Genomic DNA, 13,812 nt, shown 5'->3' with positions numbered 1-13,812 from the left:
ACACAAACCTACAGATTCAAGAAGCTAGGAAAAACTCAAATAGGATAAACCCAAAGAAATCCATGCCAAAACACAAGATAACTAAATGTCTGATAATTAAAGACAAAGAAAAACTCTTGGAAGAAGAGAAAAAGAACCTATTGCCTATAAGGAAACACGAATTCAAATGACAACAGTCTTCTCATTTAAAACCATGGAGGCCAGAAGGAAGTAGCACAACATTTTCAGTGCTGAAAAAAAAAGAATGTCAACCATGAATTCTGTATCTGGAGAAACTATACTTCAAGACTGGAGGGGACAAGACATAAACTAAAAGAATGTGTCGCTAGATCTCCCCTTACAGAATGGAAATGATAACAAAAGAAATCTTGGAGCAACAGGAAGGAAGAAAGAATAGAAAAAGAATATGAATATATACAATAGACTATCCTTCTCCTCATGAGTTTCATAAATCATATTTAATGACTGAAAAAATCATAACTCAATCTGACACTCAAGAATTATATTTAAAAGGGGGAAAGGGGAAGTAAAGGGACACTTAGATGAAAGTAAGGTTTCCACATTTCACTCAAAGTGATAAAATATTGATAACAGTAAGTCTGTTATAAGTCAACTATGCATATTTTAATACCCACAGTAACCACCAAGAAAATGACACAAAGAGATACACTCAAAAACACTACAAATGAGTCAAGATAAAAATCCTAAAAAATGTTCAAGCAATTCAGACAAAGGCAAGAAAAGAGAAACAGGAAACAAAATAAATAATAAAATGGCAGAATAAAGCCCGAATACATCAATAATTACCTGACATGTAAATGGTCTAAATACACCAATTAAAAAGTAGGGATTGGGAGAGTGGAGAAGAATACAACCCAACCATATATATGCTGTTCACAAGAAACTCACTTCAAATTCAATGACAAAGGTAGGCAGAAAATAGAGTACTGTCCATACAAGATAGAAATGTAAACAGCTATTTAAAAGCATGCTTCTGAATAATTTTAATGATACAGTAAAGTATTTTGAATATTACATTTTATATGACAATTAAATATTTTCAAAGCAAGATACAAAATGTATATATAGAATTGGCGTCAACTGTAAGTAAACAATTTTTAAGTAAATGCCCAAAAAGAAGGCTGTCAAGATATCACTAACAGGAATCTCAATTATCTTCATTATGCTTTCCTATATTTTCCAGATTATCTACCATAAGAATGCATGGCTTTTATAGTGAGAAAACAATGTAATTTTTTTTTTAATTCCCTTCAATTAAAGCAGTCTATTAAAGATCATTGCGCTGCTGTCCGGGGAGGAGAAACCGGTATTTATCATTGGTGGCCACCATTCACATGGATCTTTCTACTGGTGACCTTTCTACTTGGCTGCCCACCCCTTCCCTGCTGCCCAGGGGACCACAGGCACAGGCAGAAGGCCTGGAAGGTGCAGAAAATGCTCGTTTTGCAAGCTTCGGGCATGGTATTTGGGGCGCGAGGGTAGGGAGTGGTGAGGAAGCAGACACACGGGGGGGGGGGGGGGGACAGCGTGGACAGCAGAGCAAGGCTGCTGACCCCTGCCTCGCTCCCAGGGGGCTCCAGAGTCACTGTGCTAGGTCCGCACAGGTCTGCCCATGGGACTGGCTCCCGCGTTTCCTCACTGCATCACCCAGGACCGCATGAGCAGGCCGTGGTCTTCACAGCCCAACAGAGCCTAACGCAATGATCATCGCACCATGTTGGGAGCCACAGTCGAGAGAGGAAATTCTCCTGTTTTATATCGCCACGTCAGTATCAATTTAACACTCCCAGCTTCCTTTATTTTTCAAAGTCTGTCCCTAACTTTATCCAGGAGTCCTGTGACAACCTTCCTACTACCACAGGCTCAATCTTTTTCTGGTATTTCAAGTAAGAAACCTCTAAGTAATATTCAGTTTTTCTTTGCCCTTTTTTGGTATATACAATCTATTAACATAAAGGAGACTCAACACAGAATGCAGAAGGTAGCAGATACAATGATTTCTAAAACCCCTTATAACAAATGAACCCTGTTAAAGTCAACGACGAAAGCTCTGACCAAGGCTCTTCCATGCATAAGACACTTCCTTGCTGATGTTATGGCCACATTTAACAGTCAATGGAGCCATTTCTAGACTTCCCGTTTTTATCACCATTTCTGGAAAAGTTGACTTTTTCTCTGACTGAGGACATGGAATCCCATCTCTAGGGCCATTTGAGATAACTCAAAGCCAACCTTGCCCTTGAGGTACAAATACTGCAGGACTAATTTAGTGCCCCCACCTCTGCCATCTCCCTTAGTTAAACTACCAACATACTGAGGTAACACAAGTTTACAAATACTTGAGCAAATATTATTTGAGACCATATTAATTTTCAAAATAAGCTATTTTACATATTGTCTTGCTTTTGGGGTGATAGAGTAGAAAAAGACTTTGGCGTTGAAGTGTCCCCATTACTTATTAGCTACACCACTTTGCAGCCTCTCCACTTATAAAACAGAAATAATTATGCATACCTCTTGTGAGGATTAAGTAATACATTACGTATAAAAGTGCCTGGCATATCATAGGTGCTCTCCTGGCTCCATTTAATATTCCTAACTTTGTTTCTTTTCTCCACCTACTTCTCATTTATGTTTTCTTGCTGTATTTTATGGACCTGAATGAGTCACCTGAAATTCTTTTGGAACAACAAAAAAACCCCATAAATATTCAACATAAAAATAGTAAACACTCCTCTGGGAAGTAGGGACAGGCATTTACTGGGAAAGGACATGAAGCAACTTTCTGGGTAATGATATCTTGGTAAGATTTTGGGTTACACAGGGGTATACATTTGTCAAAACGCAGATGTACAATTAAAATTTAACTGCAAATTTAACTACAAATGTACAAATCTTACCTCAAAAGAAAAAAACTGTAAAACAAATAGTGACCTCTACTTAGCAATCTGCATGCCGAAGCACTGAGGGGGAATACGTAAAAAAATATGATGAACAGACGGCTGGATAGAGGACTAGGAAGCACACAGAGTAAAACATTAACAGAACTGGGCAGTGGGTGTATGGCTGCTCACTGTAAAATTATTTCAACTTTGCAGCACGCTGGAAATTTTTCATAATAAAATGTGGGGGAAGAATTTCCTACAGAAAAAAATGGAAGGCACTCAGTACATGATGGTTCTCTTCCCACAGCCTCTTTCAGTTGTTATTCATCCACTTGTTCACTTACCTGCACACACTAGGCACATACTGTACTACTGACTAGTACAGGTTGCTTAACCTCAAGCCCTCTGAATCTCAGTTTCCTCATCTACGGAACAGCAACTCATGTGCCTCTTGGGATATTTGGGAGGATCACCCCAGTTCCTGCCAGTACACAGCGGGTGTTCAATAAATGCCAGTAGAGCATGCAGAAAGAGCATGGGCGTTACAGCATCATAGTCCAGTATCAAGTACTAGTGAGAAGCCCTGACCCCTGAATGACTGCCTGGGTTCAAATCACAACTCCACCATTTTGCGGCTTCAGGCAAAATTCTTACCCTTCCTGTTTCTTCATCTGTAAAAATATGGGGGAGGATAAATCTCTCTCTCATGAGGTTACTATGATCATTAAACACGATAATACATAGAAAATGCTTAGACAATGGCTGAAGCAGTACAAACACTCAATCAATGTCAGCAAATTTACTATGCTGAGCACTCAGAGGATGTGAAGATGAACGCCTCAGTCCCTGGCACCTCAAGGAGGTGATAATCCAGGAGAGGAGAAAGCCACGTCAACAGAAACATCACAAAGTGGTGTGTGACACGTGCCATAGGAAACGTGCTACAATGAGCTTGGGGTACGGAAAAGCAGACTGATAATAATGACTGAGGAAGACCAAAGAAGGTTGCAAGGGGGTGGCATTTGATGATACAGGACCTGAAAGCAGAGAAGGGGAAGAAAAAGTTTGGCAATGTTAGAGTACATGGTATCGCCAGCCTACCAGAGCTAAAGCAAAGGTAGGTAGGGGCAGGATAGAAGATTTGTGGCTGGAAAGGGATCGTGGTCAGAGGGTGGAAAGCTCTACTGATGAATGTCGATTTTGTTCTGCAAAAGTATTCTGAAAAAAACGGTCATCCATTTCTCATACTCCACTGAGTTAGCAGAGCTGAGTCTTCCAAATTAATTGTCAACCAAGAACTTGTCCTTGATTTTTCTATCTCATTTATCCACTGCACTCATTGTAGAGAATAACTAAAAATGCATCACCATAACCATTTTACCGACTCAAGGCATGAGGACATATCTCTACTGAACAAGAAGGCCCAGAGCCTGTGGAGGGCGGGCCAGGGAAGGGCTTCGTAACAGTGTCGTGGATTCGAATTAGCACCACTGTAGTTCGTTCGCTGCCTTGAGGCTCCACTTGGAATCTGACCCAAAAGATTAACTTCAGGAAGGGAGAGACATCCACACAGCAGCCGAGAAGGGCTGGCTCCCTCTGGACGCTGCCAGCTGGCCACGCTGCACCTCTCAGAGCTCGCTATGCCTTGGTAAACACATTTCTGATTGCTGTAGGCACTGAGCAAACCCACTAAGCCTTGCCAAAGTGTCTTGTGTAAGTTCAGAAATATGATGTTTTTTAGTTCACTGCGATTATTCTTAATTGGTGGGGCAGAACTGGTTTAATACCCACCAAACTCAGTGGAGGAGGCGACACACTAGATTTTTACCCCCATTTTAGAGAAGGTATAGTTTTCCAGCAGTCTCGCTATTCCTGTCATCTAGCCAGAGCTGTCCTCTCCTAACAGGGTATTTGCATTTGGGAAACAGAATCCCTGATTAGGTTGTTGCCTCAGGAACAACTTCAGAGCTTCTAAGGTTTGCAGTCTGCTGGTGCAGCAAGCCCAGCTTTGCAGCAAGCAGAGCGTCTGCCCCAGGCCAGGGCAGCCGCTCCCGTACTCTGAGTCCCGCCCTCCAAATCCTCCTGGACTCCATGCAGACTCCCACTGCTGTCACTGTGCAGCATTCTTCATCCGAACAAGTTAGAAAACCCTAGCTTTTAAGATCTTCCTGTATTCAGGGCTGTAACGTGGCTGCTCCCTAAGGACTAGAAGGGCCCTTCATCCACATATACGTCCCGAGGAGCGCTTGGGTCTGCTCACCTCTGCACGGACGTGCACCAGTTTTCCGGCCATTCTGGTCTCAGCAGCAAACACTTCAGAGAACTCTGGGTACGAAGTGCTAGCTTTAGACACGTGACCCTGCAGAAGTCGGATTTGGAATTTTTTTAAGACCTAAGTACAGTATCTTGCTAATTCTGCACACTTGGCCTCACAAAATTTTCAGAAAAATCTCCCACCAACACAGCTACTATACCCTTCAGAAAGGTCTAGGAAATTCAACATATCAGGAAATGAGCAATACATGTGGAAGGTTCTCATTAACATTTACCCACTCAGAGAAGGAGACTGAGCGCTAAGCTTTCTTTCCTATTCTTACACCAGTTTCTACCCAGGACCAAAGAGTTTCTCTAACCCCTGATGGCTTTTTACTTAACAGAAAAATGAGATAGAGACAAAACAGAAAACGTCTGTATGGAATCTTGTCAAAGGTTTATTTTTTAACAAGTTTTTAATTTTGAGCTAATTTAAGAACTTACAAAACAGTTGAAAAAGAGTACAGAGAGGGTGGCCAGGTGCCTCAGTTGGTTAGAGCATGAGCTTTCAACAGCAAGGTTGCCGGTTGAATTCCCGCATGGGACGGTGGGCTGTGCCCCCTGCAACTAAGATTGAAAACGCTGACTGGACTTGGAGCTGAGCTGCGCCCTTCACTACTAGATTAAAGGACAACTTGACTTATAGCTGATGGGTCCTGGAAAAACTGTTCCCCAATATTCCCCAATAAAAAAAAAATTAAAAAAGAAAAGTACAGACAGTGTCCGTTACCCCTGCCCCAGCTCACCCAGTGCTACCATCTTCCATACGAGTAGCTACGGTATGTGGGACAGGACCAGATCTTATCATTGGCACAGAACTGTTTACTACAACAAAGGCCTTACTCAGATTTCACCAGTTTTTCTCCTGATGTCCCTGTGCTGTTCCAAGAGCCTACCCAGGATTCCCACTGTACTGAGTCGCTGTTTCTTAGTCACCTTGCAGTCTATGACTGTTTCTCAGTCTGTCCCCGCCATTCATGTCCTTGACACCCTTAAGAGTATTAATCAGTTATTTTATGGACTGTCCCTTGATTTGGGTCTGCCTGCTGTTTTCTCATGATTACACTGAGGTTATGCATTTGGGGCAGAAATACCCTGGAAATGATGTTGTGCTCTGAGTGTGTCCTCTCATGGGGTTCACGACAGTGCTATGCCTTCTTACTGGTGATGTTGACCATGACCGCTTGGTTAAGGTGGTTTCTCCACTGCAAAGTTACTACCTTTCCTTTCCTTTTATGGTTAATAAATATGTTGAAGGAATTTATTGGAAACCATGCAAATTCTGTCAAAGGTTTCTTTAAAAATGACTGGCTCCCTCATTCACAAGCCTCCTCACTTTCCTTAAAAACTCCAAAAGGTTAGGTTGATCTGATTTCCCCTAACTATTGCTGTCTTGCGAGCACTTTGTGACTGCAGAGCGCTCTCTCTCCACCAAATGAGGAGCTACAACAAGAAACAGGCTGTCTGCAACCCGGAAGACAGCCCTCACCAGAACCTAAGCATGCTGGCACCCTAATTTCAACTTCCAGCCACTACAACTGTGAGAAATAAATTTCTGTTCTTTATAAGCCTCCCAGTGTTGATAGTTTGTCTTGGTAGCTTGAACTAAAACAGACTATAGTTTAATGTATATGTATTCCAGCAAACCTCTTTTCCTTTTAATATCACTGGAGTCCGATACCATGGGCTTAATTAAATCCCAAACCCACCATGGACTTCAGGCAAGTTACTTAATTTTGAGTGCTGATTCACCAGCAGCTGTTATTTACACATGGGATGAGCGAAATTAAATAGTTTTGTGGAAGAACTATTCAGTAAGGGAGAAATTTAAAATTGTATGGCCTGTATTTAAGAAAAAAGCACTTGCCATGGGGAAGGTGAGGTCACACAGTGGACATCTGCAAGTCCACATGCCACATCTGGACCGAAATTGAAGTTGTTCGTTGCTGAACTGCTTAAAAACCTGAGGGAATGCTACCTGGTTTCCAGGATTTGCCTATTTCTAGTTTACCAAGTAAAGCTCCCATAATCTGTAAATGTATCACTTATTTGTGTGGTCCAAATGACAATCAGGAAAAGGTCACCTCTCCTACTGTTCTTCCCCCAGAACAATAAGAACAGCTAACGAGGATGGAACACGGGCACTGGACACTGCTCAGTCTAAGCTCTTCACGGGCAGGAGTTCATTTAACCCTCATCACAACCCTTGCTAATAGGCATTAGTCTTGCCTCCCGTTTACAGATGAAGAGACTGAGGCACAAAGCAGCTAAATAACTTGCCCAGGGTCACTCAGCTAGTGGCTGGTACAACCAGGATTTAAACCCAGGCAGTCTAGTTCCAGAGTGCACGCTCTTAGCACTCTGGACTCTCCTATTGTCAAAGAATGCAAGAACAAGACATCATCTGGAGGAGAAACAGTTTCTGAATTAAGAGTTCTGGAGGAAGCTGAATTGAACAAAAGATTCAAATGACAGAAGAAAACCACTTCCAAAATGGAGAGACCTGAAAGAAGAACCAAAGAGCAGCTCTCAGGGTCTCACACGTATTTAGCAATCAAAGAGGGTCACTAAGACACAGCTTAGAAACATCTGAAAACAATGCGTAAAGGAAAAGAAAGAGAGAAAAAGAAAAGAACTCCAAGTAAACAAGTTAAACAAGCAGACTATGTGAAAGAGAATCCAGCAGAGTTCCTTTTGATTTCTTTTTCTTTTTAGTAACAGAAGCCCAGTCAAGACAAGACTAAGATAATGACCTAAAAGAAAAAAAGGTGATCAGAATACTTCAAGCTGTCATCTGTAAACAAACAAAATGATGCCACCACCTCCCCCAACCCCCAGACCAGGTGCCCTGGTCATTCATTCCTCTACCACCAAGCTGTCTCCAAAAGCTGCAGTCAACAGCTGCATTTCCTCAGCTTCTCTGACTTCAGTGCCAGCTGACTTTGGTCCTCAGTGGGAACTGACCATGCTGGGATCCCTATCAGTTTTCTAGTTGAGAAAAACCAGTGGCTTAGCTTCTCCTTATCCTACTGGACCTCTGGGTGAACGGCCACTGCTGGCCACTGCCCCTGTAGGAAGTGGTTCTGCTTCTCCCCTACCGCTTCCTCTAGCATGGACACGCATCCAGGCCTGGCCTGCAATCCCACTTACTAGCTTGGTTACAATGCCTTGGGGCCTTAGTTTCCTGGCCCACAAAGTAGGGTAGTAATAATTTCCATACACAGGGCTATTGAGAAGATAAAGTAAGCCATCTGAAAAAGCTCTCGTTACCTCATGCTGGGCACATATTACAGTGCTCAGGACATTTCGAGTTCCTATACATAAAGACTGGTGTTTGCCAAGAAGCCATCCTGGGCCCTTTGATTTTCTGTCTTCATGCTCTGCCTGCGGGAAGGGGATTGCACTTATGGCTTTGACATCCTCCTTTGGGCAAGTGTGTCTCGCACATTTATCTCCAGCCCCTACATCTCACCTGAGTTTCCGACCAATATTGCCCACTGTTTCTAGATACGTTTCCTAGATCTCTTGAAGGTTTCTTAAATTCAACAAGTCCTAAAATAAACTCTCCTCTGTCTCTCTCCAAATCAGTTTCTGCTAACCACCCCCCCACCCACCCACACACACACACAAACTTTACCCCACTCCACAAGCTGGTCAATATTTCCACCATCTATTATCACCTGCCCTAAAACAAACAAAAAACTTTTCTGAGCCATCCTCTAATTCCTAACCTCACCCGAGTCAGACACCAACTGGTATCTTTAGATTCTGCCTCAAAACACCTCATCTTCTCTTCTCCATCACTATTGCTACCACCTTGTTCAAGCGCCCATCATCTCTCCTGGATGACTGCCACAGCCGCCTCACTGACTTCCTCCCTGGAGCTCCCACTTCCCGTGACAGACAGAGTTATCATCCTAAAAACAGCCTTGAGCCTGGTGCTCCCCTGCGTTGAAGCCTTAGCAGTGCAGCCCACAGGAGACACACTGAAACTTGTTGGCCAGGCACTCAAGATGCTTCACTATCTGGCCCCAACAGTCCTTTGTCCAGTCTCATCTCCAGCCACTTGGGTACCTTCGGCCTTTGATGAATGTGGGCAATGAACTTGGGTACCTTCACACTTTCGCCTTTTTGCTTTATCCATTACCTCTCAAAGCCCTACTGGTACAGCAACACTCAGCTCCCAGGATGCCTTCGCTGATTCAACAAACATGAGTCCCTCCCTGTGTGTCTCCAGCACACCTGACACATCAATCTTTTGCCATTGTTGAATTGCATGCAAGATACCTCCTCAGTCAGAAAGGGGATCTTGAAGACAGAACGGCCTTTATCTCTGTATCTCCTGAATCTGGCACAGCGTCCGTCCCCTCAGAGGAAGGCCTGGGTAGCTGTTAACTTAATCAAGAAGAGCAAAATACTTATAAATAACAGGCTGAAGCCAAAAATAATTAGTACACCACATCAAACAAATGTAAAATATGAAAGGAAAAAATAATGGGGGTAGCTATGGAATAGGAAGAGGGAATGCCAAAACAGGGAGAAACTGAGTTTCCTTATATGGAAGGAAAGGAAAGTTCCTGTTTTTGCTTTAATGATAGTAAATAAATATAGAAACATATGTTATTTTTAGCATTGGGAGAATTCAAAAGTTTGTTCACCTTTAAAATTTGTTTAAAAGTGAAAAGGAAGGGGAAAACATTCTATAAAACAGAAGGTATAGAAAGAGACAAGAATTATAAAAATTAAGAAATAAATTATACATAGAAAACATAACAAATGCAGTATCAACCATAAATTAAAGAGGATAAATTTACACATAAATTATAGAATCTTCAAGATTAGTTGAACAGAAGACAAAATCAACAGTATTTTGCTTGCAAGATATAATGAAGTTAGAAAATGTACCAAAATCACTACACAAGAAATCTATAGACCGAAAAAAAGAATAGAGGACAAGCATTGCTTTAAGTATTGTCAAAAAAACAAAACCTAAACATGCAGCAAATAATCTTGAGAAACAAACGACAAAAAGAAAGAGAGAGAGAGAGAGAGAGAGAGAGAGAGAGAGAGAGAGAGAGAGAGAGAGAAAGAAGGAAAGAAACCTAGAGGAACTTTTTTTAAAAAGAAAGGAATTAGATATTTGAAAGCAAAAACCAAAATATTTTGGAAGGGCCACAAGAAAAGGAATTGGCAGGAGGTGCTGCCTATGAAAGAGGAACGGATTGCCTGAGGAACAGGAATGGGAAACTAACTTTTCACAACCTCCTTTGGTCCTTTTAAAGTTTTGTATTTCAATTAAAAGTTTTTGTGAAGAGACTAAAAGTGATGGTACTGGTAAATTTAATTACAAAAAAGAAGGAAATGTAGTTGGAAAAATAGGACATTAAAAGAGGCAATAATAAAATAATAAAAATTTAAAAATAGAATTACCATATGACCCAGCAATCCCTCTCCTGGGTATCTACCCAAAATATCTGAAAACCTTTATCCATAAAGATATATGTGCTCTGATGTTCACTGCAGCTTTATTTACATTGGCCAAGACATGGAAACAACCAAAGTGTCCTTCAATAGATGATTGGATAAAGAAGATTGTGGTACATATACACAATGGAATACTATTCTGCCATAAGAAAAGATGAAATAGTGCCATTTGCGAAAACATGGATGGATCTTGAGATTATTATGCTAAGTGAAATAAGTCAGATAGAAAAAAGTCGAGAACCATGATTTCACTGATATGTGGGATATAAAACTGAAAACAACAAAAGAACAAGACAAACAAATGAAGAAACAAAAACTCATAGACACAGACAGTAGTTTAGTGGTTACCAGCGGGTAAGTGGGGATGGGGTTAGTAGATGAGGGTAAAAGGGATCAAATATATGGGATCAAATATACAAGGATTGTACACAGAATTGTACACCTGAAACCTATGTAACTTTACTGACAATTGTCACTCCAACAAACTTTAATTTAAAAAAATAAAATAAAAAGAGGCAATAAAATTGTAGGGGAATACTATGTATGTGTTAATAAATTTGGATAAAATTAAATAGATGGATTTTCTATTAAAAATGTAAAATTATAACATTGGTAAAATAAAATACCCAACTAGACCAACATCTTTAAAAAAAAACCAAAAAAAACACTATACCCCCACAAAAACAAGTCTCTGATTGTTTGTTAGTGAATCCTTTCAAACTTTCCAGAAACAAACAATTCACATCATAAAAATCATGCCTAAAATAGGTCAAGATATAGGTTACTAGTTTATTCTACTAACCTGCTCCTAAAACTGGCTAAAGAGGGCCGGCCTGGTGGCTCAGGCGGTTGGAGCTCCGTGCTCCTAACGCTGAAGGCTGCTGATTCGATTCCCACAAGGACCAGTGGGCTCTCAACCACAAGGTTGCTGGTTCAATTCCTCGACTCCCACAAGAGATGGTGGGCTGCACCTGCAACTAAGATTGAACACGGCACCTTGAGCTCCCGCTGAGCTCCCAGATAGCTCAGTTGGTTGGAGCGTGTACTCTCAACCACAAGGTTGCCGGGTGAGCTGCGCCCCCTGCAACTAACAATGGCAACTGGACCTGGAGCTGAGCTGTGCCCTCTATAACTAAGATTGAAACGACAACAACTTGACTTGGAAAAAGTCCTGGAAGTACACACTGTTCCCCAATAAAGTCCTGTTCCCCTTCCCCAATAAAATCTTTAAAAAAATAAATAAATAAAATATATTATTTATTAAAAAAAACTGGCTAAAGAAAATGAAAAGAGAAAACTATAGACAAAGCTTACTTAGAATTCATGCTCAAAAATTTAAAAGAAAATAATAGTAAACAGAATCTAGAAATAGGTTGAAATTTTTAATAGTGTCATGTCAACAGACACCAAAAATTCATTTGTTAAAATTCAACACCTAGTCTTAATTTAAAAATTCTAAAACTAATAATAAAGGTATACTTTCTTACATTATTAAAGTATTTATTTAAAATTAACTGCCAATATGCTTTGACAAATAAGTGAGCCATGCAGTCATTAAAAACCGGCACAAAACGAAGAAGCATTTTATCACTGTTAGTTAATATAGTATCAGAAGTTCCTTCCAATACAAAGAAACATGAAAATGAATAAGAAATACAAATACGGTAAAGGAAGAGGAAAAATGTTTTTATACGTAACACTACTGTATACTTATAAACCCGAAGGAATCACGTAAACGGTTATGATGCGTTTAAAGTGACCAGAGTCATCACCAATATAGAAAAATCAATAGTATTTCTAGTCCTCCAACTTGACCACATATGAAAATCACCCACGCAGCTTTTTAAAATGCTGATACCTACACCTCACCCCAGAAAAATTGCCTCAGAATCTTCTGGGAGTGGGACCAGGTATTAGTATTTTATAAAGCTTTTGAGGTTATTCTAATGTACAGCCAGGTAGAAATACCACCACTACATGTTTAGTCATTTAAATATCGAAATATGTAATGCAAAAAGTGTAACCATTTGCGATATTCGCAAATGGGAAGAGAAAGATTGCTGTAAGGGAACAGGAGTTCAAAAGAAGAAACCTGAAAGGGAATATACCGTAGGTAGCTACTGCACAAATGTCTCTAGTCCGCCGCAGTTTAGGCAAAGAAGTGAGCAGTTGCCCAAGTTATTAGAAGGAGACATGACCCATGGCCACAACAAAATAATGGCAGCAAGAGATAATTAGTCTCTGTCCAAGTGCTACTGAAATAGAAAGCATGCACGAGGATTTAATAGAGGCTGAGGTGGTACAGGATTACCTGCATACTTGTCTGAGGTTATACAATTTCTAGAAATGCAACTGCTGAGTCAAATAGTATGTCCCTTTAAAAGTGAAAATTTTTTTTTAAATCCTAAAGGTGAAACAGAAGAAGCATGATGTGTCGATAATAAATAGAACATCATATTTAATATGTAGGAGTGGAGTGGGAGAAATGAGGTAAGCTAGAGGTGGAAAAGATGGCTCAGTGTTGCCAAGTTGTAGTAGGTACAGAGACTGACATACAGAAAATTCCTGGTGATTCCAATTTGGCTTTGCCCTTCCCATTACCTTTGCCCCCACAGCAGAAACCTGAAGAAGGAGGATGGCAGGAACCATGTGGCTACGTGTGAGGAGATTTGAGGCAGGAGTCAGTGTGAAGACGAGCATTAAAAAATGTGTGTATGAGTTTACTTATAAATAAACTTGTCTTATGCCATTTTCAGTTTAGATGATTGATACACAAGGCCACTAAATAGTTTTTACTGAACCTGATGACTCAAAGTTGAAGAATGAGCAAGCTGGAATATATCATATTCAAACAATAAGTGGCCCTGCTGCAATCGACCATGAGGAGGGAAGTTCCAGAAGCGACAATTGTGGGAAAATTCCCATGGGCTGGGTGGCCCAGGCTTGTGGAGAAGGAGTGAGGTGGCCTTGTCTGCTGGGAAGCTGTGTAGAGAACTTCCAGCACTATATACCACAGATGACTCTAACTCCATTTCCTCTCATTTCTTTCCAGAAATTTCTACTCAGCATACTGGATGGAGAAAGGCTCTTACTTATAATGAAAAGTAAT

The 13,812-nt window shown here is 40.8% G+C and overlaps 1 protein-coding gene across 1 annotated transcript in view; it reads right to left on the bottom strand.

Annotated features, from left to right (window-relative positions):
* Positions 1 to 13,812, bottom strand: part of ZHX3 (zinc fingers and homeoboxes 3) — a 117,434-nt gene that overhangs the window by 54,336 nt on the left and 49,286 nt on the right.

Source organism: Rhinolophus sinicus, chromosome 13, assembly GCF_057876585.1.
Source record: "Rhinolophus sinicus isolate RSI-liver-muscle chromosome 13, RSI-T2T, whole genome shotgun sequence".
Classification (NCBI taxonomy): Eukaryota; Metazoa; Chordata; class Mammalia; order Chiroptera; family Rhinolophidae; genus Rhinolophus; species Rhinolophus sinicus.
Note: the sequence above shows the minus strand (reverse complement) of the source record. Positions and strands in the feature narration are given on the sequence as shown.